Genomic DNA, 16,963 nt, shown 5'->3' with positions numbered 1-16,963 from the left:
TTGAGTATGTCTCTTTTATGTGCCTTCTGGGCTGTTTCACAAAAGTCTGCGAGCAAGATGCAGCTATTAGAGGTTGTTTGGTTTGTTTTGGTTTTTTCTGAAGAGTATGACTAAAAATGTTTGGAGTCTCTACACCTGGTGAGGTAATTCTCTATTTCTGCACATTGGTTTGCTTGTCTTCCATTTAGTCAGGAGAACTCAGCAAAAGCCTATTCTTAGTAGGTGGCATTTTGCATTAAGACACCTTCTGCCAACAAAGCCTCTCCAGACACAGGCCCTGAGATTGCAATGGATATGATCTAGGACAGCACACAAACACACGCTTAACTTTAATCCACACATGCTTAAGTGCCTTTTGAAAAGAGCTTTGCTCCACATTTGTTGCTAGATATCTGTTAAAAGAACCAGCAAAATGCAACTGCTTAGCTCCTACCATACATTCTTCTCCTTGGGCAGCAAAGCCGGCATGTATATTGCTGCTGGGTGTCCTCCACATGGCCACTGACACCTAGGGCAAGAGTTGCTGGCATGATAACCAACTTTATTAGCTGTTTTACATAAGCAACAGGCACCCTGTGTGGTATCAAGTCTTGCCTGAGCTGCTCCACACTCATCCAGCTGCTGGCCTTCTGCAGCAGGACTTCACAGTATCCTCTCAGGAGATGCTCCCTGTCAGTCCCAAGAGGCACCCCGTGTTGCCACAGAAAGATGGTTGGAGCTCCCCGCTGGCATGTCACCGCACTGGGACGTGCTGCGGGTGGTGTGTTTTGGCAGCAGAGGACCCGAGCCATTCCTAGAATGCCAGTGATGCCTTGCTGTGGGTTGCTTGGCCCTACCTGGTGCTGTTTGCGTAACAGAAACTGTCTGTCTGTTATCACATGGGAGATACGAAGCTGTGATTATGAAAGCTGCAGTAATGCGCAGCCTCCACACCCGGGTGCGTTAGGCACACAGCGTTTGCTCGTGTTCCCGTGCTGGGGAACACACGGCGCTTACGAAACTCTAGTACACTGCTCCATGAGATACTCTGCCAGGGACTGAGTTGTGCCCGCTTGTGCCCTGTGTTGGAGCTCTGCAGAGCTGTAATGCAGTGCAGACTGGCACATCTTGCTGCTCTGGGCTCTTATAAAGGTATATAATAAATATAATGCATGGGGTATGGTTTTTTTATGGTATCTGATGCACAGAGACATCCATGCCTGTGTCCCATCATGGCACTGACTTACCCTGCTTCCGTCACTAATGTGTTTCTTGTGACTCAGGCGAGTGAGAGGTTATTCACAACTTAAAGCCTACCAGTGTTTCCGGCAGCTTAATTCCCTTGCAGAATTTTCCACTCCTTATGTGAAGCAGTTAAAATGGAAAGGGAGAGATGGCAGCACTCTCTGGGATAGGGAGCCAGCACAGCTCACTGATTTTGGAGCCTGCTGAGATGCAAGGAGCCAACCAGAGCTGATTTTTCCCATTGCTTCTTGCTGTGGATGTTTTCCATCTGCTGCTGGGGGTGAGCTGCAGATAAGTGGGACTTTGGCAAGGGATAGGGCAGGAAGTGTGTATTGCACAGAGGCCTTGACTAAGCGAAAGGGTTTGGAGTTAGCAGCTAGGGCGAGCTTGGTGAGATCTTGATTGGTTTCTGGTTCCAAGTGGACCTGAGGAGTCATGCCTGCAATCTAGTGAGTAACATTCCCAATCATGTATCTGAGGCACTTCAACCCTGGTCATGTTGTTAAGCAGCCCATGAGTTTATGATTGATTATTTGTCATCTCAAGTGATACATCTATGTCTTGCCTACAGATGAACTCTCAAGAACTTTGTTATTTGCACATCCCCAGTGCTTCATAATCAAAGTAAATGTCATTTTCATGATCACTTCATTTATGGTCTTGGGTGTTGAAAATCATGAATCTCATCTCACCTCTTGTTGCTGGCCTTGGAGGATAAGCCTCACATTTGGAAGAAGGTATCTTCTGGAAAACAGGATTTCCCACAAAATGCTAGCATTGTCACCTGCTATTCTTGAGGAGGTTCCCACAGTAAAATCCTTGGCTGGAGCAGTGTGGGGAGGTGAGCATGCAGAGTGTCAGAGCACAGCCAAAGTGAATTCCAGCTTCCATTCAAGCAGAAACCTTCAAAGTATTTGGGCCTTTCTAAACAGGAGTATTCAATTCTTCCTTATTAAATCAGCAACACAAGAGAATGCCTTGTGTGTTCTCCACGGGGATTCAGCCTCCTCTTGGCCTATTGTCTAAACCTATATCAGCGACCTTTTAAAAGAGCAGCTGAAATCCAGTCAGACACAATTAATAGACACTTTGCTTATACTTGACAGACATGCAAGGTAAGAATGAGGATGTTAGCATGCCAGCCATGCGAATGAGAATGCTGTCACGCTGAAGTATTCTTGGCTGGTTCTGGTGGTGTCCTAAACCAAAGGACAAACCACAGGACAAACCCCCAAAAATGTTCTAATGTTTCATGAATGTTTTGAACACCTCCATCTCATGGGGGCTCCCATGCTCAACACCACACAAGTCAAGTGGCTGATGTATACACAAAATCTTCTTCAGCAGGCAAGAGCTGTCAGTTGCTGAGTACTGATACACAGTGGTCCCTGGAGTGAGCCTTACCTGGCTGCATGGTAGGTCTTGGACAGACCTGTCTGTGTGGCACATGCCACTAACTGAGAGCAGTTTCCTATGTCCCGTGCACATTGCCAGTACCAATGACCAGACCAAACACTCCCAAACATTTTCAAAGTGATTTCTTTAAATATATCAATTCCCACACTTTTTATCAGGTTGGGTTCTTTATAAATGTGAATATTATACATTTATGTATATGTGCATTCCCTTAGATATATATTATGTACTTACATATTATGCATCTATTACATGTTGATGTAATCTTTTTGGATTTCAGTGAAGTTTTTGATCCTATCTCTCACAGATCCTTCTGGATAAAATGTCCAGCACACAATTGGATAAACACATCATATAATGGGTGAGCAACTGGTTCATGGGTCAGGCACAAAGGGTTACAGGGAATGGGCTGGCATCCAGCTGGAGACCTGGCACTAGTAGGTTCTGCAGGGTTTTACCTTAGACTCTTCAACAACTTCAAAAACAACTTGGACGCAGGACTGGAAGGGATACTAAGCAAGTTTGCAGACAGTACAAAACTGGGAGGAGCTGTTGACTCACTTGAAGTCAGAGAGGCCCTGCAGAGAGACCTCGACACACCAGAGGGCTGGGCAATCACCAACCATGTGTAGTTCAACAAGGGAAAGTGCCGGATTCTGCACCTGGAATGGGGAAACCCTGGATTTGGGACAGACTGGGGAATGAGATGCTGGAAAGCAGTGGCACAGAGAGGAACCTGGGGCTCCTGGTTGATAGCAAGTTGAAGTGGAGTCAGGAGTGTCCTGGCAGCCAGGAGGGCCAAGCATGTCCTGGGAGCATCAGGCACAGCATTGCTGGCCAGACCAGGGTGGGGATTGTCCAACTCTGCTCTGCACTGATGCAGCCTCACCTTCAATACTGTGTGCCAGTTTTGAATGCCACAATGTAAGAAAGAAATTAAGCTATTAGAGAATTTCCAAAGGAGGGCAACCAAGGTGCTGAAGAGCCTTCAGTGGAAGCTGTATGAGGAGCAGCTGAGGTCACTTGGTCCATTCAGCCTGGAGAAGAGAAAAGTTAGGGGAGACCCCATTGCAGTTACAGCTTTCTCATGAGGGGAAGAGGAGGGGCAGGTACTGATCTCTTCTCTATGGTGGCCAGTGACGGGACACAGAGGAATGGCCTGAAGTTGTGTGAGGAGAGATTTAAGCTAGATATTAGGAAAAGGTTCTTCAGCCAGAGTAGTTGGCCAAGGAACAGGCTCCCCAGGGAAGTGGTCACACCACCAGCCTGACAGAGTTCAAGAAGCATTTGGGCAATACTCTGAGGCACATAGTGTCATTCCTGGGGCTGTCCTGGGTAGTGCCAGGAGTTGGCTTCTTAATTGGTCACTTCCAATTAGGAACATTCTGTTATATTTATTTCCTTGCAAATATTTCTCCAGAAATGAAGACCTGCCAAGTCCTTATCTATTACTGTGTGCCATTAGTGTTGTACTGCCCTGTTGGTCAAGTTCATGGCCCCATGCTGGAAATGCTGGTCACTTCTTCACTGATGCCAGCCTCCTTCCCAAAGAGAAGACAGTTTAAATAAAGCAGATGGACAAACTCTGAGAGAGAAAATACAAAAAGTAGTTGTTTCTCTAAGATAATATGGATAATATGGAAGGTCCTAGAAAGAACAGGGAAAGGGACTCAGATTTCCTGGCCCTCAGATCAGAGATTGATAAAGCTGTCTCTCCAAGTGATGCACCAAAATCTCCAGAATTAACCTTCAACTTGGACTTGAAAAGCTGCAATAAAGGCCCTTCAAAACAAGTATTTGGCAGACAATTTCTATAATGCTTTTTTTTTTTTTATTTTGGGAACATTTTGATCCTCTTGTGGGTTGCCAGCAAAGCAGATGTAAGGTGGAGTTTTTGATTCATTCAGTCATGAGAGACTGAGCAGTCTGGTTCAATAAGGATGGGCCAGGTCTCTCTGTCAGGGGTTAGGCCAGGTCTCTCTCTCAGGGTTAGGAGTGCTGGATGAAGGACATAACTTTCACTGAAGGTTGGCACAAAAGAAGAAAGTCTGGTTTATATTCAGGTATTTTTAAAGCCCATTTTCCAAAGGAAACAGTGCTTCTTTGGCTGCCCATCCTCCCTTTTCCAAGTACCTTTGTAACATGTCAGTCAGCTTCAATCACATCTGAAAGAGCAGTAGAAGCTTCAAAACCAGTAATGTGGTTGTCAGAATAGGTGAAATGATAGAAACCAGTGATTTCCGAAGGAAAGATGGGGAGATCCCAACCGTTAGACATCAGCTGCCACTCCATCACCACATGTGAACACGACTTGCCCTCTGGCAGGTATCTGGCTCTAGATTATGCGCACTGCTACTGTCCCTTGCATGTTGTGGGACAAGAATTAATGAAGTGGGTGAGGAGAAGATGTCTGGGGACAAAGAACATCCCAATTTTCACTAGAAACTCCAGGCTTTGCTAGCCCTGTGGCTCAAAGGGCAAGTTATTTCTTTTACATGTGGGCAATGCTGAGGAATCTTGTCGTTTTGCCGGGAACCTGAGTCCCAGTCTCCTGCAGGAGCCAGTGCCAGCTCCAGGGTATGCTCTGTGTCACACACATGTTCCTCTGTCCACTGTTCTATGGGGGTCTCAGCCTGTCAGGCCACTGTTGTCAGCAGCAGCCAAAGTGGACATGAGCATGAGACAAAAGACAGCTGAGAGGACAGCAAAAGTCTGCCAGGAGAGTAAATGAATGACGGCCTCAGCCACACAAATAATACCTGGCTATTTGAAATAGCAACTGAAAGGAAAACAGGTTGGGCAAGCCTCTGGGAGCACTTGGGCCAACTATAGATTGCTTAGGGCACGCTGAGCACACCACACACTGTCATTTAGTAAGCACTGGCCACTGGTGTGGTGGGAGAAGCCCTCAGTGCCAGGATGTTCACTCAAAGGCATCCAGGACATCCAGCCCATCTTACCACAGGAGCTGTCAGGCACCACTAAGTGAGGACACACAAGGACTTTCTAGGCTGGAGTTACATGATTGTGTGTCTGAGCCACAGGGACTTGTCACACTGGCCTGGCTACTAGTCCATGAGAGTCTGGGAGTCTGGCTATTAATTTTGGGAACTGGGATCAGATCCATGGTTGGAAGCAGAAGCTCTCTATGATGAAGTGACTGCACCCTGGGGGTGACTTGTGCGTGGCCTTTGGGCTCTTTGTGTTATCTGATAATTCAGATAAAAGCCCAATTCCCCTTTAAACTTTTAAGCACTTTATAAATTATCACAGAACCTTAATCTCTCTTTTCATGAGATAAGGGCCTTCTAAGCCCCAAACTCTAATTGAATGGCTTTGGTTGTTTTGTTTTAAGCCCCTCTTTGGAGGAAAGCTGGCCCATCATCCTGAGAAATGCCTTCCAATGTGATCTCAGCTGGAGTAGGGTTCAGATGGGCTGCTGGGGATAGGCCCAAGCAAATACTCTGGTTGGTTTGTGCTTATAGAGGAGAGCATGGAAAAAGGATAGAGCAAACAGTGGATATAGATTTATCTACCTCTACACTCCTCTGCTTTAGCAAGGGCATGGAAAATGCACAAGCCTGCTGGAGAATCAGCTGTTGCTGGCCCTACTGTCCAATCTGCCCAGAGATGTTTGCACCTCTGATTAAATTGATCCATACCTACTAATTTATCTAACTGCTTTTGAACATGGTGATTCTTCCTTGAGTATTCACTGTTCTCCAAAGGGACATGAACATCAAACAGGAGAGATGGACCTCAGGAAACCAGTCCAGAGTTTGTTGGTTTGTGGGAATAGCTTCACCATCCAAAGGATTCACTAATGACAAGAGACAGAAGGATCCCATCCCTGCACATCCACTCAGAGCCGCTGGTATTTCAAGCAGACTTTCACAGAGCTGTTCATGAATGAACTGGTGCTGGGGGGCCATCTGTGGAAACTGATGAATGGTTTCATGGAACAAACAGCAGAGATTGAAAGAGAGAGGGAGGAGAGAGTCAGAAGAGGAGATCTGAAACAGGGCAAGGTGAAGCAGGAATAAAGTATTCTGCAAGGAATTACATGGTAGGACTCGGTAAAGAATACTGTTGTCCCCCAGGCTTTAGGGATGGCTCTTCTGGTCCTGTGAGTGACTGAGACATGGACCCAGACCAGCAGGGAACCTAAATAGTTTATTCAAAAGAAATTATCTGGTTTTGTACACTTTTTCAAGACACAGTATTTCCTTATATGGTAATTCTCACTACCTGACCTATCCCATGTTGCCACGTCAGTGACACGCGTTCTAAATGTCCTTCTGTGGGGTGATCCCACACTGTTCACCCACCTGTCAGCTGCTGGCAGGCTCCTCTCCTGTAGGGTTCTGCTGTGTGACACCTCCTCCCTCAGGGTCTGGCAGAGACAAGCCTCTCCCTGCTGCCATGTGCCTCTTTGTGCTGCCATGTGCCTCTTTGTGCTGCCATGTGCTCCTTTGTGCTGCCATGTGCTTCTGCAGGTCCATTCCATTGCCCAACTCCATCCCATCTCTTCCCAGGTGGTCCCACCTCTGGCATCCTCAGAAATTGCTCCATGCTTTCTACACAGCCATCCAGATTTACAACATCTGCTGCAACAAAGCATGGTCACTGTGATAGAAGCTCCCAGCACTCAGGGGAGGCTGAGGATGACCGTGTGTTGGGATAACCATTTGTAACCCCTGCAGAGAAGCTGGACAGCTTGCACAGTGCAAGGCTTTTGTTGTAGGGAGCTCTCAGTCCTATGCCCTCTCTGATGGGGAGACATGGACCCAGAATAGCAGCCAACAAAAGACAAAGGGATGAAGTGCTGGGTGGTGCTAGCAATAAGTCAGGCTAGCAAGAAGCAGTCCATGCCGGGCATTTTACATGGCACAGCCATGGCACTGTGCAGTGCATGGCACAGTGCAGTGCAGGGTGACAGTGCCTTCACTGTCACCCTGAATTCAAACTCTCTTTGAACAACAGAGGATAAAATCATTAAGATGTCCCAAAGCCATCCTAGTGGCATGCAAAATGTGACAAATGTCCTCCAGCATGCTCTGTGTCCTCGGGAAAATTAGTGAAGGACCAAACCACCTGTGCACCATGAAAGAACTCACATCGCTATCAACGTGGCTGGACATAGCAATGGATAAATACTTAGCAGAACAAGGAAGAAGTGTACACAAAAGTCTTGGCTAAAATTAAAGGGTGCAGCATTTCTATAAGGCAGCAATGTATGTTGTTATTATTATCTGCATGTGGTATCTGCTACTACGGCTCACTGTCATGGTCAGAGCAGGAAAAAAGGAGTCAGAACACTTGGGGTCCTCTCATAACTCTGCATATGGTTTATTTGTTGTCTATGGGCAATTCGCCTCATATTTGCTGTCTGTTTTCTACTCTGCAAAAGGAAAAAGTAATAATTATTATTGAGTCTCTGGTCTGTTGGGAGGTGAAACTGATATAAAATGCCCAGCAGTCCTGATATGAAAGGTTCTATGTATGTCAATGCTGTGGTATACTCTGCTTTCTGCTTTCTGCACTGCTGATCTGAAAGCTGAATCTCAACATCTGGACCTCCAAATACCCTGAAAGATGTAGCTCAGTAGCCCTTGTTGGAAAGGGCCGTGGCTTTCCTTCTGTCACTTTTCCTCTCTCGGAACTCTTCTTGGAGCAGACATCTGTGACCTGTGCTCCCCACTCTGCAACATCTATCCAAAAGCATAATTCCTGAGAAAGGAGGCTTCAAAATATGCCCCCAGTTCCTCCCCTGGAGGCCGGGTAGAAGAATCAGAGACCTAAGTCTCAGAGTCAGGATCAACACTGCCTAGGACTAGCTCACAAACTATGGAGATGAAAGAGTAAGAATCTACATAGCAAGGGAGGTTAAAAATATTGTCAAACCTCTCCAGTGCGAAAGTGGTGGAATTAAGGTTTTCTTTGCATCTAGGATTTAACTGCCTGGACGTAAGGAGATCAGATACTATAGAAATTTTGCATTTTTCCTATGTGTTTTTCTGATTTACATTGCTGAACATTAATTTGTCATCTCTAGGGAAGGAAACCAGAGGTGTTTATGACACACAGTCTTGGTCATGGTAGAAATCTAAAGGTGTGTGAAGTGAATGAAATTAGGGTAGACCTGACAAGTATTTTCAGGTAATGCCTGGAAACTGGGACTGGAAGATTCAGCAAGATTTTACAAGGCAAATGTTTATGTATTTCATAGAAAGCAACATTTCCATCAACGTGCCGCACCCCACATATGTTGACAGAGGGACATGCAGATGTTCTGGTCTAGGACCAGTGTGGTTTGATGCTTGAGAGTTCTGTGTGGACATACAGCACACTCACTTGGGGCAGAAACTTTGCAGCAATAGAGCTGCCAACCCTGCCAAATCTGATCAACATGAGTATCAAGCTCATAACTGGATCAAAATTCAGGGATATTTTTCTTGGGGACAGCAGAGACATATTCTTGGCATCTAGGCACTTGTCTTGCCTAATTTCAAGTTCTTGCTTTAAACTGCAAAATCTCAGTTAATGAGTTTTAAGTGTTGATTTTTTTAGCATGGACAGAAGAACCTCTTTGCCTTCTGGTACTCTGAAAATGGTTGAAATCCCTAAATGTGAATGGATCTTTTTTGTTCGGTTGTTTTCCTTTTTTACTCCTCTTTTTCTTGTAACAGGCTAAGGCAGATGCTTGACCTGGAAAATGTCAGCCCAAGTGGCAAAAGTGGAAAGTTACAAAGAATTGAAACCAGAACTGGGAAAGACAAGTAAAATAGGTGCTAGTTCTTACATTCTCTAGGACAGAGCAGACCAGGTCAGAGCAAGACACAGTCATCACTGCTGGGTCCTGGGGAAAGCCTTTGCCTGCTCCCCTTGGTGAAAACCTGTTTCTCTGTCTCTGCTACAACATTGCCTGCATATCTCAATATTCACAGCTCCTTGCACGGCCAGTAACTTCAGGACTGCTGTTCCCTGGCAGGCCCTGGTGTGGACTCAGGGTTTTTTACCATCTCAGTAGAGTGCTTTTTCTTTCCACTTCTTTACTGGGGCGAGCCTTTTCCCAGGGTGGCAAGCAGAGTGTTTCCCCCTGGTGCTGCATAAAGCTAGCAGCCAGCTCTGGGCGATGGACTGGGTTTTTTTGCCAATCTCATCTCATTGGGAAGGGCCAGAGATGAGGCCTGAGGGAAGCTCTGATTCATTCTGTCCACAGCTTTTTTAACGAGACCATTCCCATTGTCTGTGAGTGCTGGGTAGGAGAGCAGATCTGCATTGAAGGCTGTGCTTGGGCCCAGGATGAGAGGCTGTATGTGTATGCCTCTGCACTCTTGGGCTGGTGAGAGGGCTGGGTGTCACAATCTGGGGTACAGACCAGTGGTACACTCTCGTGTTGCCAGTTCTGAGCACTGAATAGCAGCAGTGTTTGTGCATGAGATGAAATGCTGCCACCCACCTCAGTGCTGCCAGGGGGTGGAGAGTGGGTGGTGGGGCTGGGGTCTCCCCAGGGATGCAGTCTGGCAGCCATGGAGAGCGCAGAAGACAGGCCATTGCCTCTGTATTTCTGGGCAAGGAGCTCCTGTGGAGCAAGTTATTAAGTAACAGCTATGACTGCTGCTGACTGGTGTCAAAAAGGCTGATGTTCACATCCACTTCATCACAGAGTGATGAAGCAAGTCAGCAGAGCAGCAGGAAGCAGCTGGCAGGCAGGTGAGCATCTCTGCGCATTGTAATAAATGCATTGCAGTTGCTTTTCCACCTAAGGCACCCCAGCACCAGGATGGCCAGATGTGTATAAACCCATTATAGAGCAGGCACTGAAATGCCAGTGGTGCCTTTGAGGGTGATAGTCCTCCCTCTCAATGGGACAATGTTAGATCTCACAAGACAGAAGTGATACAAAGAGGGCCTCTGCTGTTTTCTGTCCAGTTGGATCTTGCATTCCCAGCTCTCTTGTTTCCCCCTTGCTCTCAGTTCATGTGATACCCTGAGCTAGTAACAATGCCTGTGTGGCTGTGTCCAGCATGAAACAGACACATATGTTCTTCCTTCTGACACATGCAGCAAAACCAGTATAAGATGAAAAGGGTTTTGAATGAAAGAGCCTGCTCTCATGGATTCTCTCCATCCCTAGGAAGCACTTCCCTTTGGAGAGGTGTTTATAGTATTGCAAGGTTCAGGGGGTTATTACTGACTGGGAAAATGAAGAATCAGCATGCATGTGGATGTCTATGCAGTGGATGTGTGTGTTCCCAGGCTGTCTTTTCTCTCTGTACACCTCCTTTGATACTCACCCTTATTTTCCCAGTTCCGCACCTCTTTTTGTTGTCAAGTCTTTCCCTTTGGACACTAATGGGTGTTTTTCATTCCTCTTCCACCCTTTCATCTCCACCATGCCATCTGTACTCTCCAGCAACAAGAAGAAAACCTGTGTCCATTCTTCCTGATCCTCCTGGTCCCCTCTTGGCACATAGACTTATCACCCCAACACTGCATATAAAGCCTTTTGTCTCCCACACCACTCCCACTGAACGCCCCCTGCTTTCCTCTCCTAGCCCTGTGCCACTTCCCAGGCATGCACACAGCCTTCCATCCTCAGAGGCAATCAGAAAGTGGGCCAGAAGTCATGGATGTGTTTCAAAACCACTTGGTAACTCCTGGATCCTTTGAAGTGTAGCAGGAGCTCCCAAAGAGAGTCACGTCTTTCTATTCTCATTAGGATTTTATGCTTTCAGGCCAAACTTAGCACACAGTTAGCAGGCTGTCCAGAATGCTTGTCAGAGTCAGGAATTTGGAGGAAGCAGAGTAAGACTTTAAAAAAAAAAAAAAGGCAGCCTAGACTGAATAACCCAGAGACTCTGCTTCTGATAGCTAATGTTGCTGCATAGCTTGGCTATGGCAGGCTTTGCCATCTTGCTTGCCACAGGCTCCTCCTCATCACAGGAGCCAAATTGGATGGAACCACTACTATAGCTCCATTCCTTCCGGCCTGGGGTCTTCACAGTTTGCTCTGGCAGTGGTTTTTAGTTGGGCACTCATGCATAAGTAGAGTCAGGGGATTTTTCTGTATATTTTTCCTTCTGACACCTTATGCCCTTCATCATACAGACATGGCCCTCCCTCTATTTTTTGGTGGTGGGATCCTTGACCCTGTATGTGCTTTTCTAGGTTGCAAAGTGCATTAGTACATGGCTCTCCTTGTTCTTGGCTTCCACTGACCACTGAGGAAAACTGCAGCCCCTTGATTTCTAGCCTGAGGGGTTTAGTTGGATATTGTTATAAGGGTCAAAATAATAAAATGAGACAAGGGGAACCAGAGAAGAAGATCCCTGCTCCCTGAGGTAATCTTGGAAGAGGTCAGTCCAGGTTTGGCTGTCAACTGTAAGCGCTCTTAGTCAGGCTGAGACAGCACACAGTGTTATGCTACGTGCTCATCTGCATTGATCAGCCCCACAATTTCATGCTAGGAGGCACTTGGACACTTTGAGAAGAGCCCGGCCTTCCTCATCCAACCTGGCTTGCAGCATGGAAAAGTCTCCAGCAACTGTTCCGCTGCCGGCGTATGGGAGGAGGCGCAGGCGTGTGTATTTTGGAGAGGGAGAAGCATGGTGCCTCGGGGGCCGAGGAGCGCGCCCATGGCACAGACACCCTCCTCCTCCTCCTCCTCCATGAGCGGCACCAGGAGCGGGCACGTTGTGCACGCAACCACCAAAGCTGCCGCTGGGCGCAGGGCGGGATCACACCCAAAACTTCTTTGTTTTTGCAACACAAAGGTGGAGACGGAGCGTCAGGGAAGGGGAAGTTCTGCTTGTTCTTCCCTCCCGGTGAGGCGTCCTGCATCCACACCGCTGCGTGTCTGGGGCTGCCGGCAGCGGCAGCGCTGCGGGCCAGATTTTCAGCACCACTTCTGCTGCCCCTCGGGGGATGGGATTCATTATTGTCCTCGGTGAGAGTCGAGCGCTATTAAAAATGCAGCTATTTCAGGCTAAACTGGCCTTTATTTTGTCAGTCTCACAATGAAATTGATACATGTAGAAGTAGGGGGTGCTTTTTGAAAGCAACTTTTCTGTACTACGAAGGATACCCATGGAAGGATACACCAGCACTGAAATATTAATGCTAGCTCATCCCTATCTGCCCAAGTGACAAGGACAGCAGTTATTTAGGGCTGAGGAAGTTGCTGAATCATGGGAGCCCCACCAGGTTCCCCTGATGTCGTACCAGGTGCCAGCACCCAGAGACCGGTGTACAAAGTGCTTGGGAGCGCTGCAATGCAAGCAGGAGGATTTTTTTGAGTGCACCCAACATACCTGAGTTTCCACCTAGCTGAAGTGAGCTGTAGGGGCAGAGAGGGGCATGAAGGGGGCAGGTGGTGCAAGCAGCTGGAGGTCTGTGACTAGGGGTCAACAGAGCCTGGATGTCTGGGAGGATGCAGGGAAGGGGCTTTGAGCAGCTTTGCTCTTGTTGATGGAGGTGTTGGCAGTGGTTCTGGTCCCAGCCTGTGGAAACGGGCAAACCCCTCCTGGCAAGTGAGCTCTGTGCTAAAGAGAGGCACGGATGAGCACTTGCAATCAGTCGAGATGTGTGCATGAGAAGTGCCAGGCAAATGCAAACTTGTCCTCCTCTGCCAGGCAGTTACAGTGTATATCATCATGATCCTTTGCAAACAGGGGTGCAGCAGGATCGTGGGCAGAGTGCTCTGATCTAAGGGTTGATGCCAAACTCAGCAGATAAGTATCTGAATGAGGAATCATCCAGATGAGGAACCCTGCAATAGGAGAGCAGAAGAGTAGGAAGGAGACAGCATGCTCTATGGATGCCTGTCCTGAGGAGCTTGCTTCCCTGTCAAGCCTGGGAGCAAAACCTTGGTGTGTTTGACACAGGAACTTTCACCAGTTTTTGACAGCACTTGAATATGTGGAAAACATTTTCTGCTCTCTGCAAAGGTTATGGAGTGATGCTTCCAGCTGTCAACCCTGTGCTGTCTCTGGCTGGGACTAGGCAGGGAAGTGTGAGTGGCTGAGAGCAGCTGGGCTGGGGAAACAGAGGAGCCCAGGTTTGCTCCTCGGTCTCGGCACAGCACACAACAGAGGTCTTCTCCCCTTCTCACCCCTGCCTCCTTTCTCTGATGAGCAGCACACTGGGAATGAGCTTAAAGCCTGTCAGCCCTGCCTTGATCTCCATGTGCACTCCACATCTCTTGTGACTTTGTCAACACAGCCGGCCAGATGCTGTCTCTGGCGACAGGGCTGCCTCCCGGGCAGTGAGCAGAACAGAGTGGAGGTGAGAAATTCCCTCCGGGAGAGATAAGCAGAACTCTCCTTCGTGTCCCTTTCTCTGCTTGTCCCCTCCTGCAGCTGCTGATGCAAGACAGGGAAGACCTCTAGGGACAAGTGTGGGGATGCTGAGTCAGGCAGGCAGGCAGGCAGGAAGGAAGGAAGAAAGAAGGGAAGTTAAAGAGCAGCTGAACCTGCTTCTCTCACTGTGATGGAGGTTGCTTTTGACCTGAGGCAGTAGCTTGGGGCTAATGAGGGAATTTAGCACCTAACTAGTCAGAGAGCTTTGACCCCAAGCAGCAAGGCATGAAAGCACTTCAGCACCTTGCTTTAGGCACTCACCATGTGAACTCCCTTTGCCCCAGTCCCACAGTGCCTGGTTTCTTTCTGCAACAAAGCTTCTCATGTGGTCAAATCGGGACAGGGAATGAGATGGGGTCTCTGGAAACGCCTTTCCATAGTAGATACATGCTGGTGTGATGGTGAGGCTGCATTTGAGGCCACTCCTTGAGTCTTGCTCCTTTCCTGGAACAACTACTGCATACAGTCCACTGTTCCTGTAAGCAATCCAAGTCCTCTTTGTGACAACACGATGGAGGCGCCAGTCGGGGAGTGTGGGCTTGAGCTCCAGCACTTTCAACATTTGCAGTACTGGTTTCAGTGCTTGGACAGGCTGGTCAAGAGGGCATGCAAGGACTTTTGACAGTATGGCTTTTTAACAGCCTGAGGGAAGGAAAACACTGGCTGCTGGGAGCAGGGGAGCAGAATTTCAAAGGTGGGTCTGGGTGGGTCTAAATGTGCACTGCTCCCCTTTGTCACCTGGCCTGGCCTTCAGCGGGCCAGTGCGACCCAGCAGCATGCCATGAGCAGCAGCAATGAGATGAGTGTGAGCCCTCCCCAGCTGGGACAGGCAGGCTCCTGGAGCCCAGCGTGGGGAGATCATTCCTCGTTACCCCTGCGGATGTTACCTGCGTCACAAAGGACGTCAGCTCCAAAACTGCTGATAGGAACAGGGATATTTCTGCGTGGAGGAGTGTGCAGGGGGGAGATCTGGAAGAATATACAGACTCAGCAACCCTCCTACCCCCAGCTCCCAACATGGAATCCTGGGCCTGTCCACAGAGATCAGGGAGCTGGTTTTACAGCACTCATTAAGTGGAGATGGTAGAAGCAGAGTGGAAAAACACAGGAAGGGATGGTGTGGGACTGTGGCCTTCCAGAATGGTGGGAGAGTGGGTGAGCTGCTTGGAGACAAGTCCACACAGAGGCAAAGCTCTTCTATGTAGCTGGGACTGCTGGTTTGACCCTTGAGGATGTTACCTATCTCTAAGATTTGTTTGCAGCTTCCGAACTGGTTGCACCTTTCCGAGAAGAGTGCAGGAGCAGGACAGTCTTTGTCACACTCAATGTGAATGGTGCTAGTGATAATAGTAAAACCATACTTAAGCATGATCTCAATCCCATTTTAACTGCCTCCAAGGCCACGGTTTATGTGGACTAGCCATGCAGTTAAAGACTTCTCTCCTACCAGCTAATTGATCTTTACTGGACCCTTGGGCAATCTCTCACAGATATTAAATATGCAAACACAAGTGATCCCTATTGCATGCCACCTGAGGTCACTGAAAGCACAGCAAGGGTGCCTTTGTGTGCTGTGTCCCCTCAGGGAAATTGGCCACACTGAGATTGCCCAAAATGAAAAGTGCCATCTTTTTAACTCCATCAAAGGGCAATGAGCCTGATGTTCAAGGCTTTGGTTTAGGTGTAGCTGCCTCTATTTTGCAGGCAACCACGAAGGCTTCTGAGTGCTTTCTAATGAGGTCAGTTCCTTCAGGGGTGAAAGGAGACTGGGTGCCTTCCAAGCCAAGATGCTAATGGGAGTAAGCATATGGCGTATGCGTGTAAATTATAACCCAGCTACGTGCTAACATGCCAGCACCTTCCTGGTCCTGTTTTCTGGAGTCTCCCTGCTGCCCCAGGGGTGAAGAGTTCCATTCATCCTGTAGGCCACCCAGCTCTCCAACTGAGAAACTCTGAATTTTTAAGTGATGGATTTAAAGCTATTGAAAGGAAGCAGGATTAGCAGGGTGAGAGACCTTTCAACCACTTATCTGTGCCTGCCCTGGATGCTGTGAATCACTGTGCTCCCCAGGCACTTCCCTCTATGCCCCACACAGGGAGCCCTGTTCTGCCCCACAGTCTGGAGCAGAACTGATCTTACCTCCCCTCACCAGCCCTGGCTTCTGCTTCCCAGCCACTAACTATGGCAGGACAGGAGTGAGACACAACACACAAGAGTTTTCCTCTCTGCTCCATGCTGGTGATGGAGAATGCCCTCCCTCAGACTGGATTTCCCCTCTCCCCTGCCTGAGAGCCCTCCAGCTGGAGACTGTCATATCTGCCCTGGAGGTCATTGTGCTGGGGATGAGGGGGTGCAGGAGCCCAGCACAGAGAGGGCACGTTTCCCTCCCAAAGCCTCCCTCCTCTGGTCCCTTGGCCCCATCCCCGAGTTGCTCAGTCCTGCTGAGGACCTCTGTCTTCCCCGACCCTTCCCTGACTGAATTCTGCCCCTGCACCTCTTTGTCCTGCACCCCATGTTGATCCCAATTCTTGGGCCTCTTGCAAAGCCCAGCAAGGTATCAGCTCTGCCACATGGTGGCACATTTTATGGAACCAAGAATGAGGCCTGCAGCAAGAGAGACACTCAGCTGTGCCTCCTCTCCCATGACAGCATTGCTGTAGGGTGCAGATGCTCATTTGGAATATGATGGCACTGCTTGGGTGCTGAGGGAAAGGGTTTTGCCGCCAGAATGGCCCCCAGCAAGACAGGTTCTCTGGGACTTGGTATGACTCCATGGCCAAGGCTGGGAGTGGATACCTTGGTACTGGTGCACAGTGTCAGCCTGTGGCTGCTTTGTTCCCCAAGGGTAAATCTCCCAGCTTGTTTATTTTTCATTAAGCCTCTTCATTAAGGCTGTTTCTCATGTGAAAAAAGGGAAGAGGGGATGAGGGTGCAAGGAGGGGGCAGTGACAGCCCGCCC

Source organism: Melozone crissalis, unplaced genomic scaffold, assembly GCF_028551555.1.
Source record: "Melozone crissalis strain CALT ecotype California unplaced genomic scaffold, PUWL_Pcris_2 ptg000027l_1, whole genome shotgun sequence".
NCBI lineage: Eukaryota > Metazoa > Chordata > Aves > Passeriformes > Passerellidae > Melozone > Melozone crissalis.
The sequence above is the reverse complement of the archived record's forward strand: the minus strand, read 5'-3'. Positions refer to the sequence as shown.